This window comes from Nanorana parkeri, unplaced genomic scaffold (assembly GCF_000935625.1).
Source record: "Nanorana parkeri isolate BGI_ZX_2015 unplaced genomic scaffold, ASM93562v1 scaffold1139, whole genome shotgun sequence".
In the NCBI taxonomy this organism is placed as follows: domain Eukaryota; kingdom Metazoa; phylum Chordata; class Amphibia; order Anura; family Dicroglossidae; genus Nanorana; species Nanorana parkeri.
In genome coordinates this window covers 492,618-505,259 of record NW_017307407.1, presented here as the reverse complement: position 1 = coordinate 505,259, position 12,642 = coordinate 492,618, and the positions used below count along the sequence as shown (strand labels likewise).

General features: G+C 39.2%; 1 protein-coding gene across 1 annotated transcript in view; it reads left to right on the top strand.

The window, feature by feature from the left end:
* NEK11 (NIMA related kinase 11) overlaps positions 1 to 12,642 on the top strand; it is a gene marked incomplete at its 5' end in the record, with an annotated part of 142,270 nt that overhangs the window by 46,355 nt on the left and 83,273 nt on the right. The window lies entirely within an intron of this gene.

Genomic DNA, 12,642 nt, shown 5'->3' with positions numbered 1-12,642 from the left:
GGGGGGGGGGGGGGCTGAGGCGGCATGTGCCCCGGGTGCTGCTTTAGGAGGGGCGCACCGCCAGGTATGTGGATTGGGAACTTCTCCCTGGGTGAGATTCTGGCCTTTGCACCGGTGACAGAATGTCTAGCTTCGCTGCTTGTTGGGACAAACAGTTTAATACTGACATATGTGCTTGCGACAGTCAGCATTTATTCATATACTTTAAACCTTTTTTCACCAAAATAAAGTAAAATTGTTCCTGTAACTGTTTGAAACTGTTAACCAGAGTTTGGTTTTGATTGTTTTGTCTTTTCTTTCAAGTCCATTTTAAATTACATGTCCATCTAAGATGACCCTGTCCCACAGGAAGACAATTCTGCTGTGTGATTTCACTGCAGAAAAAAAATAGCATTGTCACCCTATTACAGGAATTAAGTAAAATTGTAATAAAACTATGTTAAGGAGGACTAAGAAAAACAAAAACTGATGTGTTAATGCACCGATTAGCTAATAGCCACTTTATATATGGTATTTCTTTGAACAAAGACCTCCAATACAGCAACAAGCTCTTGGGACCTTTATTTTGTTTACAGTGATGGTTTACTCATTCAGTCTTCATGCTGATGAGGTCCAGTTAGCTGAAACAGTACTGCCCACAGGTATTTGTTCTGGCTCAGCAAAGGCCATATGATTGATTTAATCATCTAATAGGTGGGACATTCACTTAGACCCCATTCACACTGAGCGACATGGAAATCGTGCGACTTTGAGCGACATTGAGCGACGAGCGACATTGAGCGACATTGAGCGACGTATCGCGCGACATCTTCCTATTGGGCTGTATGCAATCAGGAGCAATATCGCTCAAAATCGCTCTAAAAAAGGGTCATGTAGAAGCGACAAGCTACCAGCGACGAGCTACAAGCGATATTGAGCGATATTGAGCGACATTGAGCGACGAGATGTGAACAGCTACATTGAAATGTATTGGTGAAGCTACATAGAGCGATATAGTGCGGAAATATGAGCGATATCGCTGCAAAAATCGCGCGATAAATCGCTCAATGTGAACGGGGCCTTAGAGGCCTGCCATATAAAACTATTGGAAATAGTTATTTGCATATAATTCTCGTGGAGCATTGTCTGAAAGTCTCCCCATCTGTACTTCATATTTCAGTGAAGTCAATAATACTGAATATCTTCTTTATACGTTAGGTCTACATATTAAGCGAAACAGAAATGGCAACTGCACCAATAAATTTGTAGCTAGCTTTTAAAGCAAGGTGCACATGGAAGAGCTTTGCACAGTACAAACACAACATTTTCAAAGCACATTTACCAGCTAGGCTGCAAAAAAATAAACAAATAAAACAAATTACACTGTGTAACAATCTGTTTTAGTTGCACAACATTTGCAAACATGTGTAATCCACATTGCCTCATCAAGGCTCCTCTGTGTAGGGTGGTCCTAACTCTAATCTATAGATGGGAGCCTCCATCTTTAACGCATATATAGCAACGGCTGAATTGGGTGCAGGTATGCCTGGAGGTAGCCTTTTCCTCCTTAAAACAGCAGGGACACACCTGAAGCCCAGCACATCACAATTGCAGCTCAAGCTGTCACAATGAGGGAAGGACTCCGGCTTGTTCGCAGGTCCACGTGCTGAGCCCGCCAGAAAGCTGACAGCGAGCAGCGCCAATCACAGGCACTGAGACATTTCCCGATCTCTGCAGCCCGGGACCGGGAACACACCTGAGTCCATCACTAGTCACGATCTGGGATCAGGCTCAGAGTCCAGTAGCTGAAACAGAAGGCAAATTCGTGGTATAACAGGCCGGGTTTGGTACACAAGCAGACGGTAGTATAGGAGCAGGCAGAAGCGTAGTCAGCGAACAAGCCGAGGTCAGTAGCCAAAGGTATCAGGTATGAAGCAGAAGACAATGAGAGTAGTCGGTGAATCAGCAGCCAAAGGTTGGTACACGGGTAGCAGTATGAGCAGATTGTATCACAGAGGAAGCAGGAAGCAAGATATTGGCAGGAGCACACTAATCTGGCAAACAAGAAGTGCATAGGCATGGCTTAAATAGGAAGTTCAAGGGAGTAGCAAGGAGTTCAGAGTTCAGCAGAAATTAGGTTTACCGGAGGATTACACATGAGAGCAGGCAAGTAGCTATCCAAGGTTTCAGAGTGGCTTAGCAGGTACAGCCACTACCAGACACAGCAGAGGCCCTGGGTTCAGATCTGGATCCTGACACAAGCCCCCAGTGTGTCCCCACACTAAATCCTGCGAGCTAAGCAAAATAAGGTTTTAGTTGTACAACATTTAAAATAGGGTGCACATGGAAGGGTTTTGCACAGTACAAACACACAAAAATTCCCAGCACACTTACCAGTAGGAATGTAGCTTTCCTTTTGATTGTTTGCACATCAGCACTTTTTCAGTCCTTTATGGTACTTTATATTCATTATTGGTAGGTTTTTTTGAAGACTTACACACAGGGTGTCACTCATGTTTTGATCCATATATATTCACACTTACCAGCTAGCCTGCAAAAAAATACATTAAAAAAAATAATGCAAAAAAAACCCACTGTCTAACAATATGAGTTAAAAACAGTGGAAGTGTCATTTTTTTTTCTGCAGCTGGTAAGTGTGCTGGGAAATTTTTGTGTAGAATTGCATATCAAGGCATGCAGTAATATTTTGGGCTTCTTCCACTTGCAATAAATTGGATCCAAAGTGTTAAATGTAGTCTTATAAAGATGTAGGTGTCTGTAATTTCACATATGTATTCCAGAATCCTGCTGCACTCCTTACAGGGTATCCCTGTCAGCGTGGGTGCTCGAAGTGACCGCGGATGGCGCTGCCAATACCTGTTAAACTTGTTAAAGATGTCCTCAGCACACCATATTGAAGCAAAGAACACGTCTGTTTATTGACGCTTCGGGGTTGATTTACTAACCTTATAAACACACCACAAACATGTATACACCTCTGTAGTGTGTTCCCTCCCAGCATGATCTATGGGTGGAATCTAAACACCTTTGTAGTGTGTACACACTCAGAAGGTGTGTTGTGCAAAGCCTTGCATGAATTGCAAGGTGATGTTGTGTTACTTGCGTTGATGAATGCAGGAATGTAAATGCATGAGCTAACCATTTTTGTCTAAACTGTGAAGCAGCATTATATATGCATCATGTGCATGATTTTTCCATATATGGCATTAGTGGAAATATGCTTTTAGAGACTTTTTGGTTGATAAATACGTTTTGCTGTGTGAAAATCACACGCACCTGGTGCGTGCGTGTGTTTAGGTTAGTAAATCACCCCCCTCATGTCAAAACAAATAGCAATGTTTTCGGGGCCACACAGGGTCCCCTTCATCAGGTAATTTCAAGCTTGGTGAAAGGGACCCTGTGTGGCCCCGAAACGTTGCTATTTGTTTTGACATGAAGCATCAATAAACAGACGTGTTCTTCACTTCAATATGGTGTGCTGGTGACATCTTTAACAAGTTGTAATTTCACAACGACACCTTTCAGTATATTTTGGAACTCATCATGCTATCCTGTTAATGGAAAAACTAAATGAATACACAGACAAATAACACATAATTAGTGTTATGGAAATTACTCCTTACTAAAACAGAATGTCCCTGCTTTTTTGGTTATGAGCCTTGTTAGGCTTGTTTTACACACTGTTAACTTGATGGCATTATGAAACCTACATATTACCTCTGATCAGATAGAATGTAAAATCTGTTTGAAAACTCAATAAAAATGATTTAAAGAAAATGACTCCAAACATCTTGTATATAATAATAAGTCAAGCATGTAAAATAAATATTGCAAATGTGAATTCAGGTTACGCATGTAGTGCTAGGATTCTGATGTCCCAGTTGTAGATGCGATTAATCATCATCCATCCGTCTTCACTTTGTGGGGCCTCAGGGTGATCCAGCAGATGGTATGTCTGGAGTTCAGGTACGCAGTACTAAAACCCCTGTGCACCTGATGCTCTCTGTTCAGCAGTTGTTTACAAATCTATATGAATTTAGTTACATAATTGTAAAGATACATATATACAAGTCGTTCACTTAATAATGTGTACTAACTTTGTTGCTGAACAGACTGCAGAACAGGACATGCTTGCATATACTCAGAGTATATTTACAAAAAAAGTATTAATAAAACACAATTGTGCAATAACCCATAGCAACAGTATATTTTTCTATGAGGGCTCATGCACACAGGAGTATTGCAGAGCAAATACAGGCATAATTTTATACAGTGTAAAAATGGTAATTGCTGTGCCTGGGAGCCACAGCTGCTGCGATTTTCTGTCTATAGCAATATATGGACTGAAAACGCTGTATTCCAGTGTACGCGCGCAGAAACGCGCAATGCTTTTGCATTTCTTCTGACTTGTAAAAAGAGAGAAGCCGTTCTGACGGGAACAAAAGGCTGTTGTGGCAGGTGTTTCTCAAATTTTGATTTGATTAACAATTTGTTAGATGGATCCAACTCTTATTCTCTTCACCCATGGCATGCAGTCAAGCTAACAACCAGCTTTCCAATTAAATTTTTGCAGCTATGTCATGGTTTACTGACCCAGGCAAGGGTAGCCCCTATGAAGTATTCGCCCTCGCCACTCCTTACGCAGGTGGCTGGTTGCTTGAATAGGTGAGGTATGATTGCCAGCCTGTATTCCACTTTTCTTTCATACATTAAACCTAAAGACTCACAAAAGGTGGTGGCTGGCTGGGTTCTAGAGGTGGGCCCCCTTGATGTGGAACAATAGGTTGAGGCAATGGAGGATATTCCGACACTCTCTCTTTCCCTATCTCAACAAATTAACTCAACTGTTAATTTTTTCAGTATACCATACTCCTCAACAGTTGTTCAGCTGGGGATGTATAAATTCTCCAAATTGTGGGAGATGCAACCGGGAGGAGGGCACTCTCATTCACATGTTGTGGAGATGTCCGAAATTGTTTAGATACTGGAAGCAGATATTTCAGACTGTGACTACACTTTATGCATTATCCCTACCTTTGAAACCCAAAGTAGGTATCTTTGGTATTATTAGAGACACCCTAGTCCCAGAACCCTATCAACTTCCCTTCCATAGGTACTCTTTCTGAATTGTAAACCAATATTGCAGAAGTGGATGTTCTCCACGCCACCCTTGTTTACCCAATGGCGCAACAGAGTTAATTCCCTTTTATGTACCAGCATAGAGGTTGCCAAGATACGTTTTTGAGGTTTGGGAATAATGGTTGGAATCCCCTACATTGGCTTCATCGTATTTGCTACTGGAAAATTTACTGCCATGTCTTGGTAGACTACCAGCATGAAACATGCCCCATATCTTGATGTGATGTTGACTGTTGCTGTTGTGATTGTCTGCCTTTTTTGGATGTTCAGTCTACTCTGATGCTGTAATGCACAGTATGTGTATTGCCTTTCATGTATTATTGTGATTCTCCTGGCTGTTATTTGGTTGTTTATAATAAGACCTGATCACAGATGTCTCCTATGTTTCTGGTTGTCAAGGTGCATGATCATGCCTAATGTGTATGCATATTTGTTGTTTTTCCTTTCTCTGTACTGACTCTTTTTCAAAGCTGGTTAGTTTCTCATTAATATAAGGGGGAAAAAACGTATGTAAAGCTAAAAACCTTTGTTTCTTTACAAATAAAAACTATTTGATTAAAAAAAAATGAGACCGAACCTTAATCTCAGAGGAAAAGTTTCATCATCTCTATTATTTACCTATATTTCTTGACATAGTATATTTTGCAATGTAGCTCATATGAGTTTTCTTAAGTTAAGTACCCTCCCAATACAATAGAGATAAAGGTAGGCATTGAAGACAGTGTCATTTTCTACAACAGTTGCCTGTCCTACGTACTGATGATTTTTTTGGACAGGATTTTTTACTTTCTTTATAGGTAATTCTAGGGCACATATTGAAAAACGGGTATTGCAGACATAATGTATTTTGGAAAAAAGTTGCTTACTGAGATTTACATTCCTGCCTAAAAACTGCATAGTTGAATTTTTATATAGCTCTCCTAAACAAAAAGTTTAGGAGCTATTTTTCAATTTACTTGCTCACAAATATGGTAGATTTTTATTTTTTTCAGCTCTTTATTGTTTTGTCTATATGACTTCTACTCTTAGAACTTTGCAGCCAAAAGTAGATTATTGGCAGTGTTGAGTATTAAAACCCATGGTTGTTTGTTTAATGGAATGATGATTAGTGGCTTAGAGCCCTCCGTACATCTGCTGCATTAGCCAGTCATTTTATAAAATTCTACATAATTATGAACAAATGCCAGCATCTGCATAAATAATTACAGTGCTCGCTAAAAAAAAATATATATCTAAATCAAGCGGTACTTCAAAAAAAGAAAAGTTTGTATTTGGTCACCCGTACTTGGTTTGGGGCCAGACTCCTCCCAATCATCTTTTATGTTTTTAAATGTCAGTTTTAATTAGAAAACATCTCAGTAATGAAGAAGCCTGATTAGATGTTCAGCGAGGACTTAATAAATACATAACTCTAATTTAAAAGTTTGATGGAAATAACCGAGTGTTTTATAAAAGCAGATTGTAATAACATATGCATGGTTCATTCTAGGATTCAGAAACTGGGCTACGTAGTGCAGCTGTCCTTATTTTTTTTACTTTTTTTAATCTCTCAATCATAATATGCTTCAGGTGCATCATTGTTGCACATTTAGTAAGCTGAAAGGTTGAATCAGGTGAAGGTTCATTTTCATTGCATAGTCATGATGTTTAAATGTAAGTTTGAAGTCATCAGGATTCCCGTGCCTTTTAGAATGTACCCAAACAAAGACTGTTTATAGCTTAGCTCAGTGATAAAATAACCTGGCCGTTCTTTGGGTGGATAATAATTTTAGTGAGCAGATTATATATAGTTGTTGTTTGTGCCCAAACAAAGACGGTTTATAGTAATGCTCAGCGATAAAAAACCTGGATGTTCTTTGAGTTGGTAATAATTTTGGTAAGCAGCTTATATAATGTTGCAGTTCGAGGCCATAGCTTAAGAAAAATGTAACACCTTGGACCAGTTTACAGTCCCCTTCCATACTAAGTCAAAATTTATTAGCATACCCCACTCATATAGTCCTTTTTTTCTGAAATGAGTCATATCACTGCTCAATACTTCCTGCTTTAAATATATAAATAAGAGTGCTAGAAAAAGTAGTCCAGCTTTCATAGATCCAGTACTAGTGTCCTCGTCCACATGTGTGTGACTTGCATGACTCATTGACTGTGCAGTCTCTACATGCAGGTATGTGTGCATGTATTATTGTGTATGCTAAAGGTCAAATGATGACCTTAAAGAAGTACTCTGTTTTTTTTCCAAGTTAACCCATGCAGTGTGGCTAACCCCATCCCCCCAAATGCAAGGGTTACCTGCTTGTTTTGGTCTAGGGATCAGAGTAAAGAAAATATACTCACGCGATCATCGGTCCTGCGACAGTCAGCGCTCACCTCTCTACCCCCCTCTTCTCTTGCTGTGGAACATCCCTCAGCATCCTCATGTCTAATGCAGGTCCATTAGATCGGTCAAGCAGCCAAGCGAGACTGAGGATCAGGTGAATATATTTTCTACGTAGGCAATATGTCTTGAAAACAAAGTTTCAAGGACGTACCCCCTATGTCCGATTCCTTTCCCTCCGCTGCTGATTCCTATTACTGCCAATTAGTGGCTGTCAAAATGTGGAAATTGACATTTGCTGATCTAGTCTGCAAGTGTTATCAAAGGAGAACTATGGGGTTAGGGCGTTTCCCCATAGTTCTCCCCAGGGTAACGGAGGACACAAACTAGTGTCCTCCTGTCACCCTAAGCTCAGTATACCGCGAGCTACAGCTCGCGGTATACTGAGACGCCACAGCTGAAATGGATCCCGACAATTATGTCTGGATCCGCCCAGCTGCATGAGTGACAGCTGGCTCTGCCTATCTAGAGGCAGAGCCAGCTGTACCCGCCCCCTCCCCGTCCATTCTGGCATTCAGAACTGGAGGATCGGAGCGGGGAGGGGGGAATCCAGTCCCTTCCCTGTCACGGCTCTCTGCTGTGACAAGATCGAGAAGTGAGCGAACGCCGGTATGTGGTAGCTCACTTCCCGATCTACTGAACCGACCTGTGACAGGTCAGCTCAGTAGATCACCTCATAGTTCTCCTTTAAGGTAACAAAGTAGTTTTTATGGTATTACTGTTTTAATTATATATAGATCAACAGTGTGACTTTTGATCTACATTTGATATAAAACATTTTTTTTATATATATAAATTGTGTTTCTTTTTAACCCCTTATTAACCCCTAATAAATTCTAATCAGCACTAATTTCTCCCCTTCTCTAATAAGCTATTATTTTTCTGCCCATTTTTTTCTATTTTTTACAAACAGTGTTTTTTTTATTACTAATTTTGTTTGTTTTGGTTTTTTAATGTCACAAAAAGAAACAGAATTGAAAACTTTTGAAATAATATGATCATATTAACTATATAACATTTTAGTGATTAGATTTACATATAGCTTAATGTTTGAACCTTAAAGGGTTATTCACAAAAGGGTGAAGAGTTTGGAGAAGGCAGGAGAAGTGAACAATCTAGGACAAAAAAGCTGTATTGGAAAGTGAGCTGAATTGGAGAATTTTTCCAAATCAGCTATTTTGGCCTAGATTGTTCACTTCCCCTGCTTTCTCCAAACTTGTCACCCTTTTGTGAATAGCCCTGTAAATGCTCAACATTTAATTTATTTTAGGGATTTAAAATAACAGTTTAGTTATTACATTTCCATTTTCATGGAGTTGGCATTATTTTGGTTAGAGTGACAGATTGTTTTCATGTGTAGGCTGGATTTGTTCTATGAACCTTTTCTACAATTTTGCTTTCTCTCAAACTGGAGAAATCTAACATTGTAGCTCAATTATAAATATAAATATTTCTGTTAAACCCACGAGGTTATAAAAATATATACTGTATATATAATATAAATATATATTTCATTAAAGGAAAGAAGAATAACACCACATATCCAGGACTTTAGCCATTACTCATTAAATGGAGCTCAAGTGCTACTACTCTTAGAATTTATCGAAGTGTAGAAGCAAGAACCTGCCATGTAGATTAACATTCATAATTATTACTATTGGCTTGTAAATGGAAACAGGATTCTGGTTTACTATTCATAACTGAAGTCAATCGAATAATTGAAAATTCACTCTTAAACACATCATTGCAATGATGGAAAGCATAGAATAAAGATATGGAAGGGGTTTGCTTCCTGAAGTTAAACAGTAGAGCAGACACAGTATCTGAAGAAGAATTTGTTTATATTTTATTTACATTTTATTGTTACTTTTTATTACAGGTTTTATATACCATAATATTGATTTGTATTAGTAATATTTTAGTATTAATGCTGTCTTTTACCATTGAATGCAACAATTCCAGTATTTATCCAAAATGACGTCAATAATGCTATAGCAATGATTATGTTTGACTAATATACTGCAGCTTAACAATTCTTAAATGTGGTGTTGCATTAGGTATCTTTTTTTGGCAGTCTTTTTATTCATTTATGTAATGCCTTTATCGCAAAACTGCTGTAACTGCTTTAAAAAGTGTTAGGTGAAGTTTAGCTTAAATTCATTAGCCAGGTTCAACTAAATCTGCCAGTGCATCTAACACTACCCTCTCCACAGGTAAGCAATGCTTCTGTCCAAAGATGTCTCCATTAAGCCTGCATAGAGTGGAGCCACCCATTTAACAGGAGGTGTTGTTGTCTGGATCACAAGGTACAAATTAAGGGAAAAAAGGTTTTAAAAAAAACAACAAATAAATCCAGCCACCACATTTAAGGATTGATGAGCTTCAATATATACATTTTTTGTGTTCGGATTTAGATATACCGTACTTTATATAAAAAAACTTCTGAAACAGTACAACCAGTCAGATGCAACATATCTCTAACCCTACTGAGGTCAGACCCAATCTAAGGTGAATGTTCTTTGAAGAGCAGACAAGACTAATAGTTGGGGTTTCCATTCAAAATAAAAGATCTAATTAGATTATGTTATCTGTCTGCTGCAGGCAGGGGTAGTAGTGTGCACATGTGCACATTTTCATGACTTATATTGCAGGCTTTCTTAATTTTTTAATGAAGGTTTTACTAGGCCTGAAGCCTAAGAACTGAAAACTTTCTCCACAGGAAATTTAGTCTGACACCAGGGTGTCAGACTGTAAACAGCTCCTGCTCTAACTGTCACCCATTGTAACATGATCAATAAACACCAGCTCTGCCTTTACACACAATACACTGTCTGGAGGAGGGGGGGGGGGTATACACACATTGCTTGCACAGCACAGAGGCAGCCATTTCAATGAGGAAAGCTAACAAAATAGCAAAATATGTAGGTTTCTGTGTTTCATATATATCAGCTGCATATGCCTACTTCATGTACACTTAGTAATCATTGCTGGCATATGTTTTTTAAAAGTACCTCTGCAAAGGTCGAAATGGGCTTTAAGCTGGGTATACATAGTTCTATTTTCTTCATTCAACCTGTGGGCTGGATCAGCTGACCGATGGATGCAGGGTGGAAAGGTGCCAACTGGGAACCCACTGTGCAAATTTCGGCTGGTTCATCAAGTACTGGAAGAAATTCATACTATATATAGCCTACTTTTGTCTACTCTTCACCATTGTTAAGAGTTCAACATTTTTTTGTCAGTTCATAACATGAGATGCTGCAGCAGGGGGCTGCTCTGTGGCAAACTCTATAGACAGAAAGAACTGTTCAGGCACTGTGACATTTTTGGACCAGCATTTCAGCCCTTGAAGTAGACGCTGACCCTGGATAATGCTTGAATAAAAATGGCCCCATCCTTCTGGAGAGAAAAGCAGATAAAGGTATTGTTAAAGGAAGTACTGTGATCTCTGTGAGAGGTATAAATTATCTGTACATCTTACACTTTTACGTTGGTTTGCGTGCACTAAACAAAAAAAAAATGCGATGCTAAGACAACTCTAAATGCCAAAGAGCATGCAATGCAGGAACCGCTTAGGTCTAGTATTAGAATGACTAGTATGCTCGGCATTCTCTGTGTCATTGATGCATTCTGTAATAAATGTTAATGCAAAAAATAAAGATTTATGTGAACAATTAAAAAACAATTGGATAAAACTTTAGTTTATAAACTACAAAGCTACTCATCTGACCCTGGGTTTATGCTGTACGTCTAGACTGTTTTAGGCAGGGAAGAACCACACCCTCCATATAACCTGTGAAGTGTAGAGATATCCCTCTACGTAAGGACCTGGTTATTGTTTTAGAAGTGGCTACAGGCGGATTTTATCAATTACGATACTGATTGTTATTTGAGTTATTGGGGTTGATTTACTAACCTTATAAATACGCCACGAACAAGTATACACCTCTGTAGTGTGTTCCCTCCCAGCATGATCTATTGGTGGAATCTAGACACCTTTGTCGTGTGTACACACCCAGCAGGTGTGTTGTGCAAAGCCCTGCATGAATTGCAAGGTGATGTTGTGTAAAATCGCTCTACATTGTGTTGCTTGCATTGATGAATGCAGGAATGTAAATGCATGAGCTAACCATTTTTGTCTAAACTGTGAAGCAGCATTATATATGCATCATGTGCATGATTTTTCCATATATGGCATTAGTGGAAAAATGCTTTTAGAGACTTTTTGGTTGATAAATACGTTTTGCTGTGTAAAAATCACACGCACCTAGTGCGTGCGTGTGTTTAGGTTTGTAAATCACCCCCATTTTGTTTTGTTTTTGGGTGCATTGCCTAACTAGGCGACGGATACATGCCGTATTCGATCACTGTGTAGATGTATCGGAAGCAATCCACATTGTGTATATATACAATACGATCACAGGCAAATGTATGTCTGAATGTTTTCAGTTTCTGTATTGTTGGAAAACCCAATAAAAACTTTTCTGATTAAAAAAAAAAAAAACTACAAAGCTTGACTACAAAGTAAAATAAGGTGAGCAAAACCGCTATAGATTTCCTTTAATGGTCCTGGATGTAGTAAAAATGATATATTAAAAAAAAAATCTGTTTCTTGAGGCAATAAATGTAGATTGATGGAAAGCTTTACTTCTTGCCTAGTGAATAGAAAGATAGACTTCGTGTTTGCAGTAACCTTTATGCTATAACATGATATTTCTAAGCAGAACTTCTGCAACTTCTCAAAGAACATGGTTTCTTAAAGGCAAACATCATTTTTTAACTAAAAATAAGATTCCTAGTTGAGGATTTACACATCAATATACAGCAGGGGGTCTCAAAGTACCAGCCCACAGGCCAACTCCGGCCCGCGAGCCAGTACTATGTGGCCTGCAGCCAGCTGACAAGTCGGGCACACGGTCACGGACTGCGTGCCTGACTTGCGGGAGCAGCTACATGCTCTGACAGTTCTGAGCTTCGGCCGAACGGATGATTTGTAAGGTCTGCACTAGACCTTACTAATCACCACTAGGTAACCAGGGAATGATGTGCCCTGCAAAGATGAAAGCAGGTGAGGGAGGGGGGAATTTTATTATGTGTGCTGGGGGCTTGGGAGGGAGGGGGAAGTT